This window comes from Scleropages formosus, unplaced genomic scaffold (genome assembly GCF_900964775.1).
Source record: "Scleropages formosus unplaced genomic scaffold, fSclFor1.1, whole genome shotgun sequence".
In the NCBI taxonomy this organism is placed as follows: domain Eukaryota; kingdom Metazoa; phylum Chordata; class Actinopteri; order Osteoglossiformes; family Osteoglossidae; genus Scleropages; species Scleropages formosus.
Genome location: NW_021641035.1, coordinates 14769 through 38835, shown reverse-complemented (window position 1 = coordinate 38835; position 24067 = coordinate 14769). Strand labels below are relative to the sequence as shown.

General features: G+C 42.0%; 1 pseudogene; it reads left to right on the top strand.

Moving 5' to 3' along the window:
• The first annotated feature begins 1419 nt into the window (after window positions 1-1419).
• On the top strand, window positions 1420-21409 carry LOC108926423 (myosin heavy chain, fast skeletal muscle-like; annotated as a pseudogene).
• Window positions 21410-24067: the final 2658 nt, after the last annotated feature.

The following is a 24067-nucleotide window of genomic DNA, read 5'->3' as shown; positions in this document are numbered from 1 at the left end:
GCGCTGGTCTGAAGCCTATCCTGGAAACACTAGGTGCAAGGCTAAAGGAGGGTACAGCCCGGATGGGAAATTAGTCCATCGCAGGGCAGCCACTCATACACATCCACTCATTCACACGCTACGGGCAGTTTAGTGTTGCGAAGTTCCCTGAACTGCACATCAGTGAGGAACACTTAACACTCAGGAACACTGTGAGGTGCCAAAACGACTTGCTGAGCAACTGTGCCAATTCAGTGTGCAACTTATCCAAAAAGGGAAAGAAAATCATTAACAAAATGTTTCTTGAACTACCAAAAAAAAAAAAACACAAATTTAGTCGACAATGTCCAGACTTTAAAAGGAAAACAGCAACTTGAAGCAATGAACAAATTTTCTATATGCAGCTATTTATGTAACGTATACCTGTTTATATGGAATGTGACCGACTGACTACTCAAGAGTCACGTGTCTGCATCCAAATCTCTCTTTCTGTTGGTGTCATGCCCTTTTTATGTTGTTCTCTGAGATTTAAGTTGCTGGAGAAAAGCAACTGCTACGTAAATAAATTGACGTAAGAGTTTCCATTTCATTATAAACTAACTGGTGGAAGATTTTGATGATGAGATCTAAAAATACTAACTGATGCAGCACATGAACTCAATAATGTAAACTAAGAAGATAAAGAAATGCATTCAATAACATAACCAAAAGCTTTTTCGCAAAAATATGCCATAATTTTGCAAGGATTACAAAAAAATCATTTTGTGATGAGAATTAATTTTGTTTTTAATTTTGATGAATCGAATCTTTTCTCCTGGTCCATGGTTCTCAATAATTTTATTACTGCTGTGTGCTAAAATAAAACTTCATATTTATTTTTATTTATTTTTATTTTTTATAAAGCGCTCTTCTCACGCAGTGACACAGAGCGCTTAACACAGGCATACAGCAAGAAAAACTGATACAAACAAACAAGACAGTCAACTAACGGCTACCATAATGAAGAACTTATTATAGAGCTACAAGTATACCTACTGGCCACCGGGGAAAGGAACAAAAATTCCCAACTGAAGGCTGAGGGAGAAAAAAAACCTCTGGGGGTCCACGGGCCAGTGATTGCCCACCCCTCCTGGGCATTCTAGAAAATAACAATTTGTAAGCCAGTGTTTAACAAGTAATTATATTGTTGGTAAACATTATTCTGCTTGAAAGAAATCATGAGTATCTCAGTGCTCATGACCAATTGATACCAATCATTGATGTATCCAACCCTAACCCAAACCCGAGGCCTAACCCAGTGCAGGGCATATGTCTAATATTCAGTCACAATCAAGTAGATGTAGAACCAGTCCTAAAAAGAGAAGATGGAACTGAACTTTGAAGAATAGGCATAGACAAATAATGACTGCTTTCTCCATCCTCAGTCTGTAAATCAACAGCATGAGTACGGACGCGGAGATGGAGTGTTTTGGCCCGGCGGCCGTTTACCTCCGGAAGCCAGAGAGAGAGAGGATTGAGGCCCAGAACAAGCCCTTCGATGCCAAAACAGCCTATTTTGTGGCTGAGCCAAGGAGATGTACGTCAAAGGTACACTCGTGAGCAGAGAGGGCGGCAAAGCAACCGTTAAGACCGAGGATGGGAAGTAAGTACAAGCAAACAGAGAAAATTTTTAAATATATGAAAAAGTGTTAATGAGAGTAATGGAGCCATTTACAAGTCATTCAGCTAGAGAATCCATTTACTTTTACTCACTTACTTAACTTTTCACAGACTCTAACTGTTAAGGAGGATGACATCCACCCCATGAACCCTCCCAAAGTTTGACAAATTGAGGACATGGCCATGATGACCCACCTCAATGAACCTGCTGTGCTGTACAACCCAAAGAACGTTATGCAGCATGGATGATCTACGTGAGTTCTTCCATGAATTCAAAACAATCAATGTATATATTAAAGAGTAATACTGAAGAGAATAACTGTCCATTGTTCTTTTCCAGACCTACTCTGGGCTGTTCTGCGTCACTGTGAACCCCTACAAGTGGCTCCCAGTGTACGATCCTGCAGTTGTAGCTGCCTACAGAGCAAGAAGAGAGTTGAAGCCCCTCCACACATCTCTCCATCTCTGATAATGCCTATCAGTTCATGCTCACAGGTAAAAGGAACTTACAGAAAAAAAGCCAATTTTATTAACATATTTGAGCTACAGTACTGCACTACTGTGCTAAACTAAAGCATTTCTTGCACTTTATTAAACACTAAATAAAGACTTGCACTACGTTTTCTTACAGATCGCGGAAAAACCAGTCAATCCTGATTACGTAAGTATATGTAGCAATAACTATCAATCCATTTCATTAATAACCATTTGTCCACGTCAGGATCACATTGGTCCAGAGTTTGTCCCAGCATCACCGGGCACAAAGCTGATGGGGGTACACCCTGGATGAGATACCAGTTTCTTTAGAGATATATCAATACTGAGTTAAAAACTGAGGAAAGAAACTAAAAAATGAGCACATGAAAAAAGTTTAATATCAACTTCTAAGTGTAGTTTTGATTAGGAATCTCCGCCCCGACCCCTTAAACAGAATCCAAGCCGTCAATCCTGTTCATTGCGTATTATATTTATGTTGGAGGTCCGTTGCTGCAGTTCGTGGTGTTTCGAGTCAGTGTATTGTTACTACCGCTTTTTCCCGACGTGCATTCTTGTCGTTGTAGCTGTGTGGATAGACAGACACAATTGCTGTGTGTCTGTACAGTGTCAGTGGTATTTTTATTAATTTGTTTCTGAATTGTCTTTGTGTTTGTTAGGGGCACATTCATCTAAACAATTCTGTGTCCGTAGTGGGAGTGGACGTGACTCCGTCGATCGATTAAACGCGTCTGTTTGTTTGTTTATTTTGGTCGCCATTGTTGGAGTAGTTTGATTTGTATTACGAGTCTCAGATGACAGGAAATTAACTTGGTTTAAATAGCGGCTGGTGACCCGTAGCAGCAGCGGTTGCAGCAGCCTCTTGGTGCGAAGACTCGGGGTGCAAAGACAAGGAAGTCTACCTGTGGCATTCCACTGAGGAAGGCCATTGGTGCCATGTGCTGCAAGAGATGTCGCGTCAAACATGTTAACCATCAAGTTGTCTACAGCAACTGAGCTGTGCAACGTCGCCACTACGGGACACCTGGACGCTCTCTCTGCTACAGCAACCTGGTTCATCCTCACCTGTCAAACCCTCCATCCTGCTTCAATCACTCCATGGGACTCTGGAACTGCCAGTCTGCAGTGAGAAAGGCTACTTCATACCAGCCTACGCATCCCGTATCTCACTGGACCTCCTGGCCAAACTGAAACCTGGATCACCCCAGACAACTCAGCCACACCTGCAGCTTTCTCCACTAACTACTCCTTCTCTTACACCTCTCGTTCCTCCAGCAGAGGTGGAGGCACAGGCCTGCTCATCTCTCCCCCCGTGGGAATACTCTATTCTCCTTCTTCACCTGCATGATCTGTCCTCCTTTGAATGGCATGCTGTCTCTATCACTGCTCCAATCACTCTTGTTGTGGTTGTTCTTTATCACTCTCCTGGCCCTCTCGGCTGCTTCTTGGAGACCTTGACATCTTGTTGAGTTCTCTTCCAGGGGACAACGCTCCATTGATTTTCCTGGGTGACTTCAACCTGCATGTCGACAGCATAACAGTACATGCAAGTGGCCTTCTGTTTGCTCCTACAGTCCTTCAATCTCTCCCTGCCCCAATCCCCTGCAACTCACAAAGCAGGCAATTGTCTTGACCTTGTATTTTTCCACAACTGTGGCTGTCCTGTTCTCTCTGTCATTCCACTGCATGTCTCTGATCACGTCTTCATTTCCTTCCAACCCTGCCTCACCACTAATACTTTCCTCTCTGCCGTCTTCCACCCTTGACTCTCTCTGTCCACTATCTTCCAGACCAGCACGCCCCAGTGCCACCCCATGGCTGACCGATACATTAGGTGCTAACAGGACCAAACTCCAGGCTGCAGAGCAAAAAATGGCAAAAAGACTCACTCAGACCTGGATGTCTACCAATGACTCTTAGCTACTTTTCATTCTGCTGTCTCTTCAGCTAAAACCTCCTTCTACCACAACAATAAAGTCTGCAACTAAAAAAACCACACAGACTCTTTGGCACCTTCACATCTCTTCTATGTCCTCTGCCCTCCTCTTCCATTTTTGTCATTGCTGATGACTTTGCTTTGTTTTTCGGAGACAAAATCAAAGCAATCACTGAAAAGTTCTCAGCATCACCCCGCCTGATTCATGCTGGAGCTCCCTAAAAGCTATGCTCTCCAAATTCAAGCAGCTCTCCGAATCTGAAATCTCCGACCTCCTGATATCCCACAGAGCCACCACCCGCCCGCTTGATTGATCCCATCGTCACTCCTACAGAACATTTTCCCACAACTCTCCTCCTTCATCTCTAAGATCATCAACTCCACGTTCTCCTCTGGCTGTTTCCCAGCTGCCTTCAAAACTGCTCTCATTTCACCTCTGTTAAAGAAACCCTCCCTGGATCCCAATTCGGTCCAAACACTACAGACTGGTCTCCCTCTTCTCTATCCTGTCTAAAACTCTAGACTATGTGGCCTGTGATCAGTTATCTGATTTCCTCACCGGAACCATCTCCTCGATGGATATCAGTCTGGTTTTAAAGTTGGTCACTCCACTGAGACAACGCTTCTGGCGGTGTCTGATGCTCTCCAATCCGCTGAAGCTGACTTCCTCTCCTCGGTCCTCATCCTCCTCGATCTGTCTGGATGCATTATCTACACTATTGTTTATGTGTAGTAAATTCCATATATTGTGTCTATTATCCTCAGTGGAGAATCTGGTGCAGGGAAGACTGTCAACACCAAACGTGTCATCCAGTACTTTGCGACAATCGCAGTCGCTGGACAAAAGAAAGCGGAGCCTGTGGCTGGCAAAATGCAGGTCAGAGACAGTTATACTACATCTATAACACAGACTTATGTGCTATGACAAAATTATGAATACTGCAATATCTTCTCTCAGGGTTCTCTGGAAGATCAAATCATTGCGGCGAACCCGCTGCTGGAGGCATATGGTAACGCCAAGACCGTGAGGAATGACAACTCCTCTCGCTTCGTAAGTTGAGAACATTAAAACTACCTGCTGCGTCAATATACAGAGTACTTTACAATATAAAACAGTATTACTCTATAACACCCTCTACTTTCAATTAACGTCTAGGGTAAATTCATCAGAATCCATTTCGGAACCACAGGAAACTGGCTTCCGCTGATATTGAAACTTGTGAGTCTTTTTATCCCATATTTCTTTGCCAGTCATTATCCAAAGATACCAGCAAAATAAATGTAAAACAAAATCTGATTCCTACCAACAGATCTGCTGGAAAAGTCAAGAGTAACTTTCCAGCTGTCAGCTGAGAGAAGCTACCACATCTTCTATCAGCTTGCGACTGGCCACAAACCAGAGCTGCTCGGTAGGTCTTCCATGTGAAATGGAAATCACTTCTTATGTGTCTCCAACGTAGACCCTTTAATGTTTCAATGTTCCTTTTGAAAATCTCTACAGAGGCACTTCTCATCACCACCAACCCCTACGACTACCCCATGATCAGCCAAGGCGAGATCACTGTGAAAAGTATCAATGATGTGGAAGAGTTCATTGCCACAGATGTAAGTAGATCTACAACTGAAGGGCTTTCTATACTGTCTTTTATCAATGCACAGCTTGTAAAGTGATGTGTTTTGAATCACCTAGACCGCCATTGACATCTTGGGCTTCAGTGCTGACGAGAAGATAAGCATCTACAAGTTGACTGGTGCAGTGATGCATCATGGAAACATGAAGTTCAAGCAGAAGCAGCGAGAGGAGCAGGCTGAGCCTGATGGCACTGAGGGTAAATAACAAAATAACCCAGGACCAAACAGAAATCCACCTAGAATTTAAGAGCAAAAGCAAACACATTTTCTTTGTAATTCAGTGGCAGATAAATTGCCTACCTCATGGGCCTGAACTCAGCTGACATGCTGAAGCTCTCTGCTACCCCAGAGTGAAGGTCGGAAATGAGTTTGTCACCAAGGGGCAGACTGTACCTCAGGTAGAGAATATCCTATATATTCACCATGATCTATGTAGCTGTGCACACACTGATATGTTCAATATAATGTAAAACAAACAACAAATATTCAGACTTGAAAGACTATGGAAAAACCTTCTGTTCCATTTTGCACAATCAGGTCAACAATGCAACTATGGCTCTCTGCAATCTGTCTATGAGAAAATGTTCTTGTGGATGGTGGTGCGCATCAATGAGATGTTGGACACAAAGCAGCCGAGACAGTTCTTCATTGGCGTCCTGGACATTGCTGGATTTGAGATCTTTGACGTGAGTGCATTTACTGTGGTCAGAATTCCCCCCAGGTCAAATGTCAGTAGAGACCCTGAGAGAGTGACCTTAAGAAAGTCCTTGATCTCAGTACCTTTAGTAAAATACCCCGCCGTACAAATGTGTAAAACTGTAATTCATAATATATAAAAGCACTCACTAAAAATATCATCACTGATTTTCTCTGTCACGGTAAAGTCTGCTGTAATCAGAAAGTCTTTTTCTTTGACATTATCAGTTCAAACAGCTTGGAACAGCTGTGCATCAACTTCACCACGAGAAACTGCAACAGTTCTTCAACCACCACATGTTTGTTCTGGAACAAGAGGAGTACAAGAAAGAGGGGATTGAGTGGGAGTTCATTGACTTTGGTATGGACTTGGCTGCCTGCATTGAGCTTATTGAGAAGGTACGTGACATGGCCTTCAACAGCTATGGAAGAAATCCCATGTTGTCACTCCTCGTAAAGCTTAAGTAAACGTTTCTATGTTTCTCTGTTCGACAGCCATGGGCATCTTCTCCATCCTTGAAGAGGAGTGCATGTTCCCTAAGGCTACGGACATGACCTTCAAAAACAAGCTGTACGACCAACATCTTGGCAAAGCTCATTGCTTCCAGAACCCAAACCTGTCAAAGGCAAACCAGAGGCCCACTTCTCCCTGGTGCACTATGCCGGCACAGTGGACTACAACATCGTCGGCTGGCTGGACAAGAACAAGGACCCCCCTGAACGACTCTGTAGTGCAGCTCTATCAGAAGTCTGCACTCAAGCTGCTAGCTTTCTTGTATGCCTCTCATGCTTCATCAGAAGGTATAACTTGACTATTTACTGAAGTTATTGCTTTCTATCGTTTGAGCAAAAGCTACACTAATTTTCATTAGTGGTATTATGTAAAGAGTTATTTTCAATATTATAAGTTTTAGTATTGTTTATTAAAGTTATAACTTTTAAACATTTTGTATTAAGTTTTATGCTATTAAAATGCTGTTCCTAAAATGTCAGGTGATATACTACATATGATATTTACAAAAAAACAAGTTAATTTCAGTACTAATGAAGAATTTTTTCTGCACTGGTGTAGAGGCTAGTGGTGGCAAAAAGGCGGGAAAGAAGAAGGGCGGATCTTTCCAGACCGTGTCTGCTCTCTTCAGGGTAAAACAAAAAATGCTAAACTTCTGTTCGTAAATTAATAAAACCCCTTGACTGTAATATGTACTGAGAGTAAATAAATGTATAAATTCCTTTACTGTACTCATATGTATTGAGAGTAAATAGTTAACTATAACACATCTTCCTATTCTACAGGAGAACCTGGGAAAGCTGATGACCAATTTGAGGAATCACTCCCCTCACTTTGTTCGCTGCTTGATCCGAATGAGTCAAAGACACCAGGTAGGTGGAGGTCATTATGATGACTGTTTAAATGTCTATATAATCAAATAGAATCAATAATTTACTGCATTTGCATGTAAATCATTAATATTTTATAGGCCTTATGGAGAACTTCCTGGTCATCCATCAGCTCAGGTGTAACGGTGTACTGGAGGGTATCAGGATCTGCAGAAAAGGGATTCCCCAGCAGAATCCTCTATGGTGACTTCAAGCAAAGGTGTTTTTTCTTATACTTTTTCTGAGAGCACTGTATATAGTATTCTCATTTATTTTTCTGCTAATCCAAACCATTGTAAATTGCAAAACACAGCTGAGAACTCTCAGTGCATCAGTATTTAATTATCCTAATATCACAGGATACAAAGTACTTAATGCCAGTGTCATCCCTGAGGGACAGTTCATTGACAACAAAAGGCTTCAGAGAAACTCTTGGGGTCAATTGATGTGGACCACTCTCAGTACACGTTTGGACATACTAAGGTGAGAGACTATTCCAAAAAGACTAAATTGTGAACTATTTTGTCCTTCATGCACACATCTTGGTAAGCACAGAAAAGAAATTCTGTGTACTATATCTGATGGTAGGTGTTCTTCAAAGCTGGTCTGCTGGGCCAGCTGGAAGAGATGCGGGATGACAAGCTAGCAACTTTGGTCACCATGACTCAGGCCTTGTGCCGAGGTTTCCTCATGAGGAGGGAGTTTGTGAAGATGATGGAGAGGAGGTATATACACCAAAAAAAAATAATAAACCAACAGTGGAAAATATTCACGTATCTTTTAAATCAAGTTATTAAGCTTAGTATGTTAAGGTTGATATAACTGACATTTAAAATTCTGACCTCGACAATTGATTCTGAACAGTCATTGTGTTCATACTGAGCTTTGTTACTTCAACTTTAACAGAGAATCCATTTATACTATCCAATACAACATCCGCTCATTCATGAATGTGAAACACTGGCCATGGATGAAGCTGTACTTCAAGATCAAGCCTCTCCTGAAGAGTGCAGAGGACTGAGAAGGAATGGCCAACATTGAAGGTAGAATTCCAGAAGTGCAAGGAGGAACTAGCTAAAGCTCTGGCTAAGAAGAAGGAGCTTGAGGAGAAAATGGTTTCTCTGCTGCAAGAGAAGAATGACCTGCAGCTTCAAGTGCAAGCGGTAAATAAAACAATTCTTGCAACAATAATCCAGTGAAAATAATTAATGTTCCTTTGAATTGTATCAAAATACATTACAATTAAGTAGTTTAAAAAAACTTAGAGTACGTTTTAATTTTCGGACAACTTCTTGAATCCATAGGAAGCCTAGTCTTGAATAATATATTCAGTACAGAAACTGTTACCAGTGCACATTGCTGTTTAAGAGAATAAGCAATTCATTTAATGCTGTAGATGAAGAACTCTGTTTTCACTTTTCATTTAGGAACCGAGAACCTCTCAGATGCTGAGGAAAGATGTGAAGGCCTCATAAAAAGCAAGATCCAGCTTGAGGCAAAACTCAAAGAGACCACTGAAAGGCTAGAGGATGAAGAGGAAAGCAATGCTGAGCTGACAGCCAAGAAGAGGAAACTGGAGGATGAATGTTCTGAGCTGAAGAAGGATATTGATGACTTAGAGCTGACCTTGGCTAAAGTGGAGAAGGAGAAACACGCTACAGAAAACAAGGTTAACATATAATCAATAATTCATGCTAACATGATTCACCAATTCAGACTTAATCTAACCAACTTGAAATATGTCATTTAAGGTTAAAAACTTGACAGAGGAGATGACTGCTCAGGATGAGAGCATAGTCAAGTTAACCAAGGAGAAGAAAGCCCTCCAAGAGGCACACCAGCAGACCCTAGATGATCTCCAAGCAGAAGAAGACAAAGTCAATACTCTGACCAAAGCCAAGACCAAACTTGAGCAACAAGTGGATGATGTAAGTACCAAGCATATACAAAAAAAACGGTTATTAATTATACATATGCAGCGAGAAGGTATAGAAGCATTCGGCTCCTGTTTTGTAACAGCTGGAGGGTTCTCTGGAACAAGAGAAGAAGCTACGCATGGACCTTGAGAGAGCCAAGAGGAAGCTCGAGGGAGACCTGAAACTGGCCCAGGAATCCATAATGGATCTAGAGAATGACAAACAGCAGTCAGAGGAGAAGATCAAGAAGTAAGGAAATTTTGAACATCTTCAGACACTCAAGATATCCAAACATTCCTTAAGAAATAATAATAAACTGAGTAAAACTATTTGACTGAATTCTACAGGAAGGACTTTGAGACAAGCCAGCTTCTCAGCAAAATTGAGGACGAACAATCACTTGGTGCTCAACTGCAGAAGAAGATTAAAGAACTGCAGGTATATTCCTGGTATTCTTGAATACAATGTTTGACAGTAAAAAAAAAGTTGTACGTTAACTTGTCAATATCATGTACTTTCAGGCTCGCATTGAAGAGCTGGAGGAGGAAATTGAGGCTGAACGTGCTGCTAGGGCCAAGGTGGAGAAACAGAGGGCTGATCTTCTCCAGGGAACTTGAGGAGATCAGTGAGAGACTTGAAGAGGCTGGCGGGGCAACTGCAGCTCAGATTGAGATGAACAGAAACGAGAAGCTGAGTTCAGAAGCTTCGCCGTGATCTTGAGGGAGGCCACCCTACAGCACGAGGCCACTGCTGCGCTCGTCGCAAGAAGCAGGCCGGATAGCGTGGCAGCGCTGGAGAACAATCGACAAACCTTCAGCGTGTCAAGCAGAAGCTGGAGAAGGAGAAGAGTGAATACAAATGGAAATCGACGATCTATCCATACAACATGGAGGCTGTTGCCAAATCAAAAGTATGTCAAACAGCCACAGCATCAACGTAATAAAATTATTATGACGTGGAAAATTTGTACAATGGGAATTTTGTCTATTGTAACAGGCTAACCTGGGAGAAAATGTGCCGCACCCTGGAAGATCAGCTGAGTGAACTCAAGACCAAAAATGATGAAAATATCGCCAGCTGATGACCTGAGCGCACAAAAAAGCCAGACTTCAGACTGAGAATGGTAACTTCACCTAAAAATCAAATTAAACAAGAAGTACAGATTAAATTTAAGGAAAATAATACTAGTCTTTAATCTCATTAGGTGAATTTAGTCGCCAGCTGGAAGAGAAAGAAGCTCTAATTTCCCAGCTGACGAGAGGCAAACAGGCCTACACTCAGCAGATCGAGGAGCTCAAGAGGCATGTTGAGGAGGAAGTAAAGGTAGGATCATGCAGAATTGTTTCTCATGGCTTCCATTTGATTGTCTTGTGAAAAAATTTGGACGTACTCTAATTAACTGTGTATGTCTTTCATTGTAAAAATGTAAGATACTGTCATCAAAACTAAGTGAAATCAAAAAGTGTCCTAATTCCAAGATCAAGAAATTCAAACTGTCTCAATGGCTTTTAGGCCAAGAATGCCCTGGCCCACGCTCTGCAGTCAGCCCGCCATGACTGTGACCTGCTCCGTGAGCAGTATGAGGAAGAGCAGGAGGCCAAGGCTGAACTGCAACGTGGAATGTCCAAGGCCAACAGCGAAGTGGCTCAGTGGAGAACCAATATGAAACCGATGCCATCCAGCGCACCGAGGAGCTTGAGGAGGCCAAGTAAATGCACTAGTTTTATAGCTACACTTTACAATCGGTGAGAGTGACACAAATAACATGAACCCATCACTTTCTCTCAAGGAAAAAGCTTGCCCAGCGTCTGCAAGATGCAGAGGAATCTATTGAAGCTGTGAACTCCAAGTGTGCCTCTCTGGAGAAGACCAAGCAGAGGCTGCAGGGTGAAGTGGAGGATCTCATGATTGACGTGGAAAGAGCAAATGCCTTGGCTGCTAACCTGGACAAGAAGCAGAGAAACTTTGACAAGGTAAATGCATAACATGACCATTTGAAACTATTCTTACTATACAACCCCAGTTTTCTCACACCAGTGAAACTTCTTTCAGCAATACATTGTGGATATACTATAATTCTGCTGGAATCCTATCACTGAAACATTCGCTGTGAGACTGGCTCAGAATTTACTGATGGTATGGCCAAATTCACAGAGGTTTCTACTGGTATTTTTTTTTTAGGTGTTGGCTGAATGGAAAACAGAAGTTCGAGGAAAGCCAGGCAGAACTGGAAGGAGCTCAGAAAGAGGCTCGTTCTCTCAGCACTGAGCTCTTCAAGATGAAGAACTCTTATGAAGAAGCGCTTGATCAGCTAGAAACATGAAGAGAGAAACCAAGAACCTGCAGCGTATGTGCATTATGTTATGTTTTCATGAAGAGAGTACTTTGTTAATTCTAAAAAATGCTCTCTTTTTAATTGATAAGTGTGTAAATGCTTGTTATACACTCTTAGGCACCAAAACTACTAAATTTCAATATTAATCTCATGCATTAACACTCAGATTAGCAAGTCTAACTCTAACAGTATAACTGTAGCATATCAGAGTGTCATGCTGATACTCTGCTGGAGCAGGAAAAGTTCTTGACAGATTTTCACATTCTGCTATGGTCCACACATTCCTGACCTTAATGGAACTTAAAGGCATTAAATGTGCCTTGACTGCCATTTGTAAAGAATCAAAGTGAAAAATGGAATGCAATAAGTCCATCAAAAGCAGAGTAGTAATGACCAGGGATACAATACCATGTGCTTCTGCTTGTAGTGTTGTGTAAGAGAAAAATGCAAACAATCTGTAGAAATTACTACCCTCAACAGAGGGCCTATAGAGAAATCACAATAAAAGTAATCCAGTGTTAGACATCTTGATACTACATCTTGATATCATCACCTCCTCCATGTTAACTGGTATAGTTCTATGTCCTGTAGAGGAGATTTCAGACCTGACAGAACAGATTGGGAAAACGGAAAGACCATTCATGAGCTGGAGAAGGCTAAAAAACTGTGGAGATTGAGAAGTCGGAAATACAAACCGCCCTTGAGGAAGCTGAGGTAATCCTTTATCATAAAATATCATGATTTGGTGTGATCTGACTGAACTAAAGTACATTCAGGAAATTTATTTGCATTTTCACAGTTTTCAATGGTATCATTTTATTATTCAGGTACACTGGAACATGAGGAATCCAAGATCCTTAGAATCCAGTTGGAGCTCAACCAGGTCAAGGGAGAAATTGACAGGAAGCTCGCTGAGAAGGATGAGGAGATAGAGCAGATCAAGAGGAACAGTCAGAGAATCATTGACTCCATGCAGAGCAGTCTCGACGCTGAAGTCAGAAGCAGGAACGATGCTCTGAGAGTCAAGAAGAAGATGGAGGGAGATCTCAATGAGATGGAGATCCAGCTCAGTCACGCCCAACCGCCAGGCCGCTGAGGCCCAGAAACAGCTGAGGAACGTCCAGGGACAGCTCAAGGTATGTCTGTAATTGTACCTCTGTGAGATCCAATGAAAACACAGTATTTTTTATAAGAAGTCATTCCTTAAAAATGTCTTTTCGGTCCCAAGGATGCCCAACTGCACCTTGATGAAGCCATCAGAGGACAGGAGGACATGAAGGAGCAGGTTGCTATGGTTGAACGACGGAACACCCTGATGCAGGCCGAGATTGAGGAGCTGAGAGCTGCTCTGGAGCAGACGGAGAGAGGCCGCAAAGTGGCCGAACAGGAGCTGGTTGATGCCAGTGAGCGTGTCACTCTGCTGCACTCCCAGGTAAGGGTGACTCTAAAGCAGGACAACTGGTAGTGTAGTGGTTAGAGCTACTGCCTTTGGACCCAAAGGTCACAGGTTTGAGCTTCACCTCTGGCTGTAGTACCCTTGACCAAGGTGCTTCCCCTGAATTGCTCCAGAAAAATTACCCAGCTGTATAAATGGGTAAATAATTGTACCCTGAGCACTGTAACTCACTTTGGAGAAAAGTGTCAGCTGAATGAATAAATGTAAGTGGACACTGTAATATTCAGTGAAAAATTTGCACAATGCTAAACATGAACTTATTTCCTCAGAATACAAGTCTTATCAATACCAAGAAGAAGCTTGAAAGCTGACCTTGTTCAGATCCAAGGGGAGGTAGATGACTCTATCCAGGAAGCAAGAAATGCTGAAGAGAAAGCCAAGAAAGCTATCACTGATGTGGTACTCATTTTCTGTCGTCAACTCTTTATAATAGTAAACAACTGATTTAAGCATAATCAAGCACACAACTTGCATTATATAGCCAAGATTCAGTTATACTTATCTGTGTTTAAAAAAATAGTAACATTTCAGAAACAAAATGCAAATTGCAGGCAGCCAATGATGGCAGAGGCAGCTGAAGAAGGAACAGGACACCAGCGCTCACCTGGGAGAGGATGAAGAAGAACCTGGAGGTCACAGTCAAGGACCTTCAGCATCGTCTGGATGAGGCTGAGAGTTTGGCCATGAAGGGTGGAAAGAAACAGCTCCAGAAACTGGAAGCAAGGGTAACAGATGCTGCTTGATCCACAGTTCCTGCCCAGTTTGCCAGTATAATATTATGAATTCCAAAAGCAGACACTGATTCTTGTGGACTGTTTGATAGGACGTCTGAAGTGTAATTGAAGCTAAATCATTTTTCACTGCACTTTCTAGCACTTCACTTTTCTAATTTACCAGTATAATGCTACGAATCTGAAAAATACAGAAGGGTTCTTACGTATTAGGTGCGTGAGCTGGAAAGTGAGGTTGAAGGTGAACAGAGACGTGGAGCCGATGCCATCAAGGAGTCCGTAAATACGAAAGGAGGGTCAAGGAGCTCACCTACCAGGTAAGATTTTACCGCTGCTTATTAAAACACGGTACGGTGAAGAACGGCTAAGCACCGTAACCTCAATTCAACCATCTTTACTGCCTGCAGACTGAGGAGGACAAGAAGAACATAACCAGACTGCAGGATCTTGTTGACAAGCTGCAGCTGAAAGTGAAGTCCTACAAGAGGGCAGGCCGAGGAAGCTGTAAGTCTGATTTCCTGTGTAAGATGTTGTGTTTCTGACAAACAATGTATAACTGAGGTCTTAGACTTGAAATAAACCGAAGTAAACTTGTTTCATTTGAGGAATCACAGTTGAACGTGTCCACTGACGAGCTGTTTGACTCCTTCACAGGAGGAGCAGGCCAACACCCACCTGTCCAGGTACAGGAAAGTACAGCACGAGCTGGAGGAAGCTCAGGAACGTGCCGACATCGCCGAGTCTCAGGTCAACAAGCTGAGAGCCAGAGCCGTGAGGCCGGCAAGGTACTTCTATAATTCTAACTAGGTTTAGTTTATATTAAATCCGAAACTTAAAATTCTTGTCTAGCTTCTGTCAAGGTAAAAGCATTGAATTATTTCAAAGTGAATATATTTTTAATATTTTAGTTGTAGACACAAAGTATTTTTAATATGCACAGTGTAGCAAGTTAACAAAATGTTCTAAATGCTTTTCTCAATGTACTTCTAGGCCAAGGATGATGCAGAGTGAAACTAAATACAGAAGCAATTATTCATACAGCATGTTCTTTGAGAAAATGAATTACAATTAATCAGTCAATAAAGTTGCTTCAGAAAAAAACATTTGGAGTTTTATTATTCACAATTTCTGGCACTAAACATGCACTTGAAGGTTCACTTACTGCTGAATCTCTGTCCATATTTAAAAAGGGTCTTAAAACTCTACTCTTCCAGGCTCACTATATTATACTATATGCACTACAACTTTGACTATGATGGGTGTTAAACAAAAGGATAAACCTTCATGCAACTACTCCTGTAATGTGATGAAAATATGTATATATATTATATATGTACATGAAAAAAATACTACGAAGGAATCATGGATATTCAGATAAAGTTTTATACAGCTGCTCGTGTGATGAACACCAATTCATATGGTGGTAAGAAAACTAACTGCACTTAACTATCATGCATCTGTATCTAAGTGTCTCTTTCTGCTAATGTAATAAACATTGTATTTTCAATGAGATGTACGTCACTTTGGAGAAAAGCATCTAAAAAGCATTGGACAGTTGGTACTGTAGTGGTTAAAGCTGCTGCCTTTGGCCTGAAACGTTGCAGGTTTGATCCTCCCCTCCAGCTGTAGTATCCTTGAACAAGGTACTTACTTTAAATTGCTCCAGTAAATTACCCAGCTGTACAAATGGGTAAATAATTGTAACCTTGACACTGTAAGTCACTTTGGAGAAAAGAGTCAGCTGAATGATAGGTGAAACTGTAAGGACAATGAGAAACTGTACAGCAATCAATTGGGAGATGAAACTGAAAATAGGGAGGAAGTATGAAGGTGGACAAAGACTATCATCTATAGCGGGGGAGTGGGTTTAGCCATTGTGAATGTGATAGTGAAGGATGCTGCATGTGAAAGGAACAGCTTGCATGAAAATAATAATGAATAAATGTCAAGGTGCAGTAACAAAAATGATTAATGTTATTATGTTGAATGGTGGGGGGATATCCGACATACGTAACTTTTAACTCCCGTAAAGGGTTGAAGAATGGTCTATTTGCGTAAGTCGAGGGGTGTCTGCATTAACTTGCAGAACAAGACAGAAAACGTAACAGCTGGAGTAAAGTACTGTGTACAATCAAATTGAAAAGCTCAACAACACACACACACTTTCTGAACCGCTTGTCCCATATGGGGTCACGGGGAACCGGAGCCTACCCGGCAACTCAGGGCGTAAGGCCGGAGAGGGAGGGGACACACCCAGGACGGGACGCCAGTCCGCCGCAAGGCACCAAGAGCAGGACCCGGTCCAAGCCACTGCACCACCGCACCCCCAAGCTCAATAACATATACATGCAAATCCAACTGCAAACAGCACTTCAGAAATATACATACTGTACACAAAGCTGTCTCTCCTCAAGGAAAACATTATTAATCTTATCAATCTATTTTTAAAACAAATGCAAAGTGGAGAGTATTTAGGCAGCGCTAGACAACATTTGAGTGTCAGGCCGAAATTCTGATGAGTATGATAGCGACACTGCTCTATTTCTTGTGTGACAACACATTGCAAGGCTGTTGCCTGCAGCCCCACATTCACCAGATTCCCGTAGTTTTCTTTGCTCCGGGTGATGAACAAGAGCGCCTCGAGGAAGACCGACATCGGGAAAGATACATCAATACAGCTGAAGTTCAGGAGTCCTTCCTTTGTCCTACAAACCCTGTGAGCCATGACTTTTAGTTCTTGAAAGAACATTAAAGGCAGATTATTAGCTGCAGAGGAAAAAGTGACTACTGTATTTGTTTTCAGCAGGAACGCAGGTTGCCCCTTACTGTCATTAATAAGAACAGTGACATACCATACAGTTAAGTTTCTACCTTTAAGTTTATTCCAAGATGAGCCAAAGACTTAGTGAAAGCATTACAATATCACATTCAAGCTCCTTACTGTACAGCGTCATTCAGTATATCATTCACGGAAACAGCGGTAAAAAATTATTAAATTAGCAGTAGTTTAAAAGAAGCGTAGCCTTCATAAATTCTAAACGATACCGATCATTACTGCATGCATAAGAAGACATCTGAAAACTGCAGCACGTTAAAAGTGTCTTTTTGTCAAGCTATTGTTGATGATGTTACATTCAGTGCATGACAGCCAGTGCATTTTTCTTCACGCAAAATTGATCTTTACTGTTTTCATGAGAATGTTTAGTTCACTTTGCGAATATTCCAAGAATTAAAATGTTTCTGCGTGCTGTATTAACGTGCCAGTGGAGTCGTTAGGAGGAAACTAGTAGAGTTTTGACTCTGCTGAGACAAAAGAATAACATAAATTGTCCTATGACACACACACACACCTTGTTTCTGTTCATATACAACTCTAAAATATACATCTTAGCTCATTCAGCTTTGCAGACTTTCACAAATTGTCATAATGAAGGCACATGCTAAAACATTTCTGCAAAATTCTTACAAAAATTTTGTTGCATCATGACCTGCACAGCAACAGAATGTATTTACTGTGTCCAGTCAAATGCGAACAGATTTTGAGATGTACATCTAATAAGTAAAAAATACGTGTACATTTGCATACAGAGAAATACGGTAAATGTATCAACGTATCCCTTGCATCATTTGACAAATGGTTTTAAAATGTAACAGGGAAAAAGAAGAATAAGCTGAATAAATCCCTCCAACAAAATAAACAATAACGGGAAACAGGAATATACAGATTCAGAAATCTGCCTCTTCAAAAGTTTCAACTTGACTGACGATTATTCATACAGTCTAATTTTTATGTAGAAAACTATCAAGCAGATTGCTTCTTAAGTTGAAAGGTAAAAGTCACAATACAACACTATGTTTCATGGATGATTCTGATTACCATGTCTTACAGACATCCAGGGGAATGAGCTTCATGCACCCAGGAGTTTGCTAGAAGTGTATTTGATGAGAACTTTTGGAGTAGCTCTCCAAGAGTGGTGTGACAGATAGCAGGGCTCCAAGTGCAGAGCTGAGTAATCAGCTATTTTTGTATTTATCCTCATAACAACCTGGTGCAGGACAGATATCAAGTATGACATTTTTATCAAGCGTTTGAACCCTTTTCATGACCTCTCAAGAATTTAGCTGTCCTATATACTTTGGCCAGTAGAATATCATATTTCTGATGGAAGAAACTGCAGCGCTTGGCAATAAATCTTGTGCCCAAATTCTAAAATTTGATCTGTTCTTGACTATAAAAATAGCATGGTCACACTTAACTCATTCCAAGCAAGCATGTATTTCAGAAAATGGGCTTCTCAAACAAACACACTTCTTACATCAAATGAGACTTTCAGATGAAATTTTTTTTACCAGTGTTACATGACATAAAATTAAGGTAAAATAACTGAACCTAACGGTCACCTAAAACCTAAAGTAGTGCTTGTTGGCTTGGTTATAAGGGACATCAGGTTTTTAGAGAAGGAACATTTAAGAACGTTATACAAAATTTACATTTACATTTATTTCTTTATCAGATGCTTTTCTCCAAAGCGATTTCCAGTGAACTCTATGTAGTGTTACTAGCCCACACACCTTATTCACCAAAATAAAACTGTATGAAAAGTCTTCATCTCTACACAGTGCATTCAAATTTGTCACCTCTTCCAAGAATAAAAATGTCAGTTCAGCATTTTAATATAAGAAAAGTTCTCAACTGTCATGCACTGGAGTCTCAGAAATGTCTCTCATGCATTTCTTAAAAATCACAGTTGTGCATACTTATTTATATATAAACTTTGAATTGCTGGAGGCACATCAAATTAGTAGTTTGCATATAAAACTTTGCAGGTAAACAAGCAAACAGAAGCAGACTAAAACATAACTAACTATAACAGGTGTAAAGTCACTTGCAAACATGTTCAGCAAAGGCAAATTTTTGAAAAGGACACCAGAAAACTGAAAAATAGCAGGTGTAAAGATGTTAGTCTGCACAAAAAACTGACTTTTTAACTCCTACCATTGTTACGAGTGCTGGGTTCACTTTTCTTAAAAACATACATTTGATATGCGTAATATCAAATAAAATCAGATGTGCCACTTATCAAACTTCATGTGCTTACAGGCATGAGTAAGGCCAACACAAGAGGGTTAAATTTTAAAAATAACCAAAATAATCAACTTGCCAAAATAAAAGTGAAATATTAATTTTTAATAAGGAGAAAATGTGTTAATACAATAGAACTAAACCAGCTATCAGAAACATTGCATCCCTACGGCCTATATGTGTGTCCCCGGGAATTGTGGAATTCCAGCTATGTTTAATTTTGAAGTTATGAATTCAAGACAACAATATCATCTATGATCAAAACATGATCTCTTCCAAGACACAGCAGTATTCACCAGATCCTAATCTTCAGAGTACACGTGTCTGTCTAACCACACTGTCTATGCTACAACAATGTCCCACCTGAACTACGGTAATTCCCTCACAGCTGGATTACCCGCATGAGATATCAGGCCACTCCAGATCATGCATAATGGGACATCAGCTCATCCATAATGCTACTGCTTGCTTTGCCTTTGGCGAAAGGCAGTCTTCAAAGATCTCATCGTTCCTGGTTTCCTTTCATAGTCTACCAGTCAAATTCTTGTCCAAAACCTTGATATTCCAAGATGCCAGGGGTACAACTCCATCATACAGCCACACTTTCATTAAACCATAAACCGCATAAACAGCTCATCGAAGGTGTGCAATAATCGGAATAAAGTACTAGAAAAATCTCCTCTTCGAGTCCAGAATTTCAAGTACAAAAAATAACTCTAAACAATCCCTATTTTTACAATCAACAGTTCATCATGTTAAAAATTCCAAAATTAACTATATAAAATAAAAATTGATTAAAACATAAGGTATATTTAAACATTTATTTTTCAAATATTATAACAATAAGACAGACACTTACTCTCAGATGTGATATTCTCTCTAATGTGATATTCATGGTTTGATAAACTGTGATGTTCTGAGAGTGGCGCTGACCAAGCAGCTATTTTTGTATTTAGTCCTAATAAGACCATACTGCTATGAGCAGGATATCAAGTATCACATTTTTATTGAGCATATTAACCCTCTTTATAACATGTGGATCAACTTCAAAATACTTCCTTGCCCTATCATATCATTTTAAATTCAGACTACATCATTTGATCCCTTGTTGATCACAAATTAAGTGCAACACTACTTGAAGAAAAGTGATTGTGTGATATATGGTAGGGAAAAAAAAACTTTTGACAAATTACTTTTTTAGCAAGCCTATAATGCACTAAAGGGAGGCTGCCATTCATAATACCTGATGCCAGGTAAATCATTGCTGCTACATTTACATAGTCCTTTCTTAGTACCCCCTTCTTCTTTTTCCAACTCATCATTTCCAGACACCCAGAGATAATATCTTTTTACCGGGGTGAGTGGGACACATTTTTTATGTCTAAATAAGTGAACACCATTATAAGGGGAGGACGGGTGTATTGTAGTTCTTTGCAGTGTATCAATTTATAAAGGTGTTCTTTCTGTATATCTTTCCTTCAGTGCGGACTGCTACAAGATAACTGTCATTAAGTGTCATGAAACTCAACCTGTGAGCCTCACTGGTTAAACAAGGAAGTTGTCTATCAATTCTGCGTCAAGCATACTAATAAAATGTAACTTTCACGTACCACTCCGAATAATGTAATGACACTAAGGGGGTCTGATGTAAACCAATGTAAACATGATGTTAGTGTCCATTCTTGTATAGTCTTAATTGTCCCATTCCTGATGTTCTGTTTGTCGTTGGGGAATTCTGGGGTGTCATGGCAAACAGAGGACATGGAGGAGGCTGGACCCAAGTGCAGGAGCATTTATTCAAAACGGAAGGACTAGGCTGGTTCTTGTGGTCGGAGACTGGCGAATGGTCGGTCGATTGGAAAACAGGCCTGGAGCGAGTATCCAACATCAGAGTCGAGGGACGAAGCGAGCAGTCATGACCAGGGAGACGTGGAGCTGGGCTAGGGAGCAAAGAGAAGCAGGACATGGGACAAGGTAGGTTCAAGAGCGCAGAGGGGACGGTCAGATTCCACAACCGGGCAATGGTAGTGTTCTTTATACTCAATTGCTCTAATTACAACCATGTGCTGCTGGTTGAGGTACGGGCATGGTCGTGACATGGCGGGGGTTCCACGGGTGACCCCCTAACCATTGTGGGGAGTAGGGGGACTCAGAGTGATCTAGGGGAACTCTCAGCTGTTCAGAAGGCTGTCTCATACTATCTATTGCATCTTTGTCAAGGTCGACATTGAAAGACATGTATGCGTTCAGTAAAGAGCACTGTCTCCAGTAGCTCCATGAGGGATGCTACAATATTATATTTACATTTACAAATGTATTAATTACATTGGAATTTCTATTTGTTTTCCACCTGCCTTGCAGTTCCCACTCCTCACTTGGATGCAAAGTGATGGTCGGCGCTACAGCTGGTCACACACCATTCAAGTTTGTATAATCACTTCATAGAAGAAATGCCCGTGAGTGGCCAATACCTCAGAGGTCAGCAGCATGCGGAAAGGTAGGCAGGCTGCTTCTTCATTAAATATCTTCTGAAGCAAAAACATGATTGCTCCTCTGGACCATATCCCTCCCAGTCCACCAGGTAGTAAATCGCATGACCTCTGCATTTGTTGTCCAGGAGGGATTTGTGTATATGCTTGGGGGCCATCCACGTCAATGGGCAGGGAGGAGAAGTTTGAAATTGGCCCTGTAGGACTGAAGTTCAGTAAGGTTCAGGCATGGAGGTGTGAAACCTGGGGCATATTCGGTACTGAGATGGAAACTGTAGTCTGTGTGACAGGGTTGGTTCTTTACAGAATCTTGGAAGCCCCAATGTATTTGGGTGCCAACTTCTTGGAAGGCAAAGGTGGTCTCGTATCCCGAGTGGAGAGCGACACTCTCTGTCCCGATTGATACAGGACAGTCCGACTGTCGCATACTGAGCTGTGAAGGGCACGCTGGTAGCAAAGATTCAGCAAGATGCCAGCATAAATATCATCAATAAAATACTGAATTTTGTTGGTGCTGCTGCCTGTTCACATGCATTTCACTTTGCACTGTTTCACTGTTCGTTTTGGTGCATTATTTCACTTCAATAACATTTGCTGTTTGAACCAGCTTTGGGTGCCGGGAAAGGCCTACCGGTATCTATGTTCTGTCACTAACTACTAACATCTGTTTTCTGTTTTATCAAGGAAGTATGACAAACATATGCAGTTGGCTGTTAGAAGTAACCATATCTATTGCATTTTTCAAAAATGATATCTGTAATCTGTTTACTTACCATTCAGTAACTTAACATTTCCATTTTGTCGATAAGCTTGTATTGCGAAACCAGGGGGAGTGAACCACTGGGTGTATTTCTATATGGGAGTCCTTGGGCACAACCAACTTGACAGGGGTGTTTTACTGTGTAATGGGGTGAAGGTTTTTATATATCGTAAAATAAGGGCATTGATAAGAATCAAAAAAAGTTTTGTGCGTTTGATGTTTTGTATTTTGCTGGGTGTTATAATCAAAAACCCCTTATGAAGAAAATAAAATCGAGGCTTTCGTTCACCCCGCCCGGTATGGGGTCACCGGGGCCCCACCCTGGAGCTAGGCCTGGGGGGGGCTCGCATGCGAGCGCCTAGTGGCCAGGTCTATACCCATGGGGCCTGGCCGGGCTCAGCCCGAAGCCATGACGTGGAGCCACTCTTCGGTGGGCTCACCACCTGCCAGAGAGACCGTAAGGGGCCGGTGCATTGTGATTTGGGCGGTGGTCGGGGCCAAGTGCCCGGCCGACCCAAACCTCGGGCGCCAACTCTGGTTTATGGGACTTGGAATGTCACCTCACTGGCGGGGAAGGAGCCTGAGCTGGTGCGGGAAGTTGAGAGATACCGTCTAGATATAGTCGGGCTCACTTCCACTCACAGCTTGGGTTCTGGAACCACTCTTCTCGACCAAGGGTGGACTCTCCACTATTCTGGCGTTGCCCAGGGTGAGAGGCGGCGGGCGGGTGTGGGCTTATTAATAGCCCCCCAGTTTAGCCGCTATGTGTTGGAGTCTACCCCGGTGAATGAGAGGGTCATCTCCTTGCGCCTTCGGGTCAGGGAACGGTCTCTCACTGTCGTTTGTGCTTATGCGCCTAGTGGCAGTGTAGAGTACCCGGCCTTTTTGGAGTCCCTGGGGGGCGTGCTGGAAAGCGCTCCCACTGGGGACTCTGTTGTTCTACTGGGGGACTTTAACGCCCACGTGGGCAGCGACAGTGACACCTGGAGGGGCGTGATTGGGAGGAACGGCCTCCCTGATCTGAACCCGAGCGGTGAGTTGTTATTGGATTTCTGTGCTAGTCACGGTTTGTCCATAACAAACACCATGTTCATGCATAAGGGTGTCCATCAGTGCACTTGGCACCAGGACACCCTAGGTCGGAGGTCGATGATCGACTTTGTAGTCGTTTCTTCTGACCTTCGGCCATATGTCTTGGACACTCGGGTGAAGAGAGGGGCTGAGCTGTCAACTGATCACCACCTGGTGGTGAGTTGGATTCAATGGCGGGGGAAAAAGCTGGACAGACCTGGCAGGCCCAAACGCATAGTGAGGGTCTGTTGGGAACGTTTGGCGGAGGCCCCTGTCAGAGAGGTCTTCAACTCCTACCTCCGACAGAGCTTCAACCAGGTCTGGTGGGGGACATCGAGTCTGAATGGACTATGTTCCACGTCTCCATTGTCGGGGCAGCGGTTCGGAGCTGCGGCCATAAGGTCTCCGGCGCCTGTCGCGGCGGCAATCCCCGAACACGGTGGTGGACA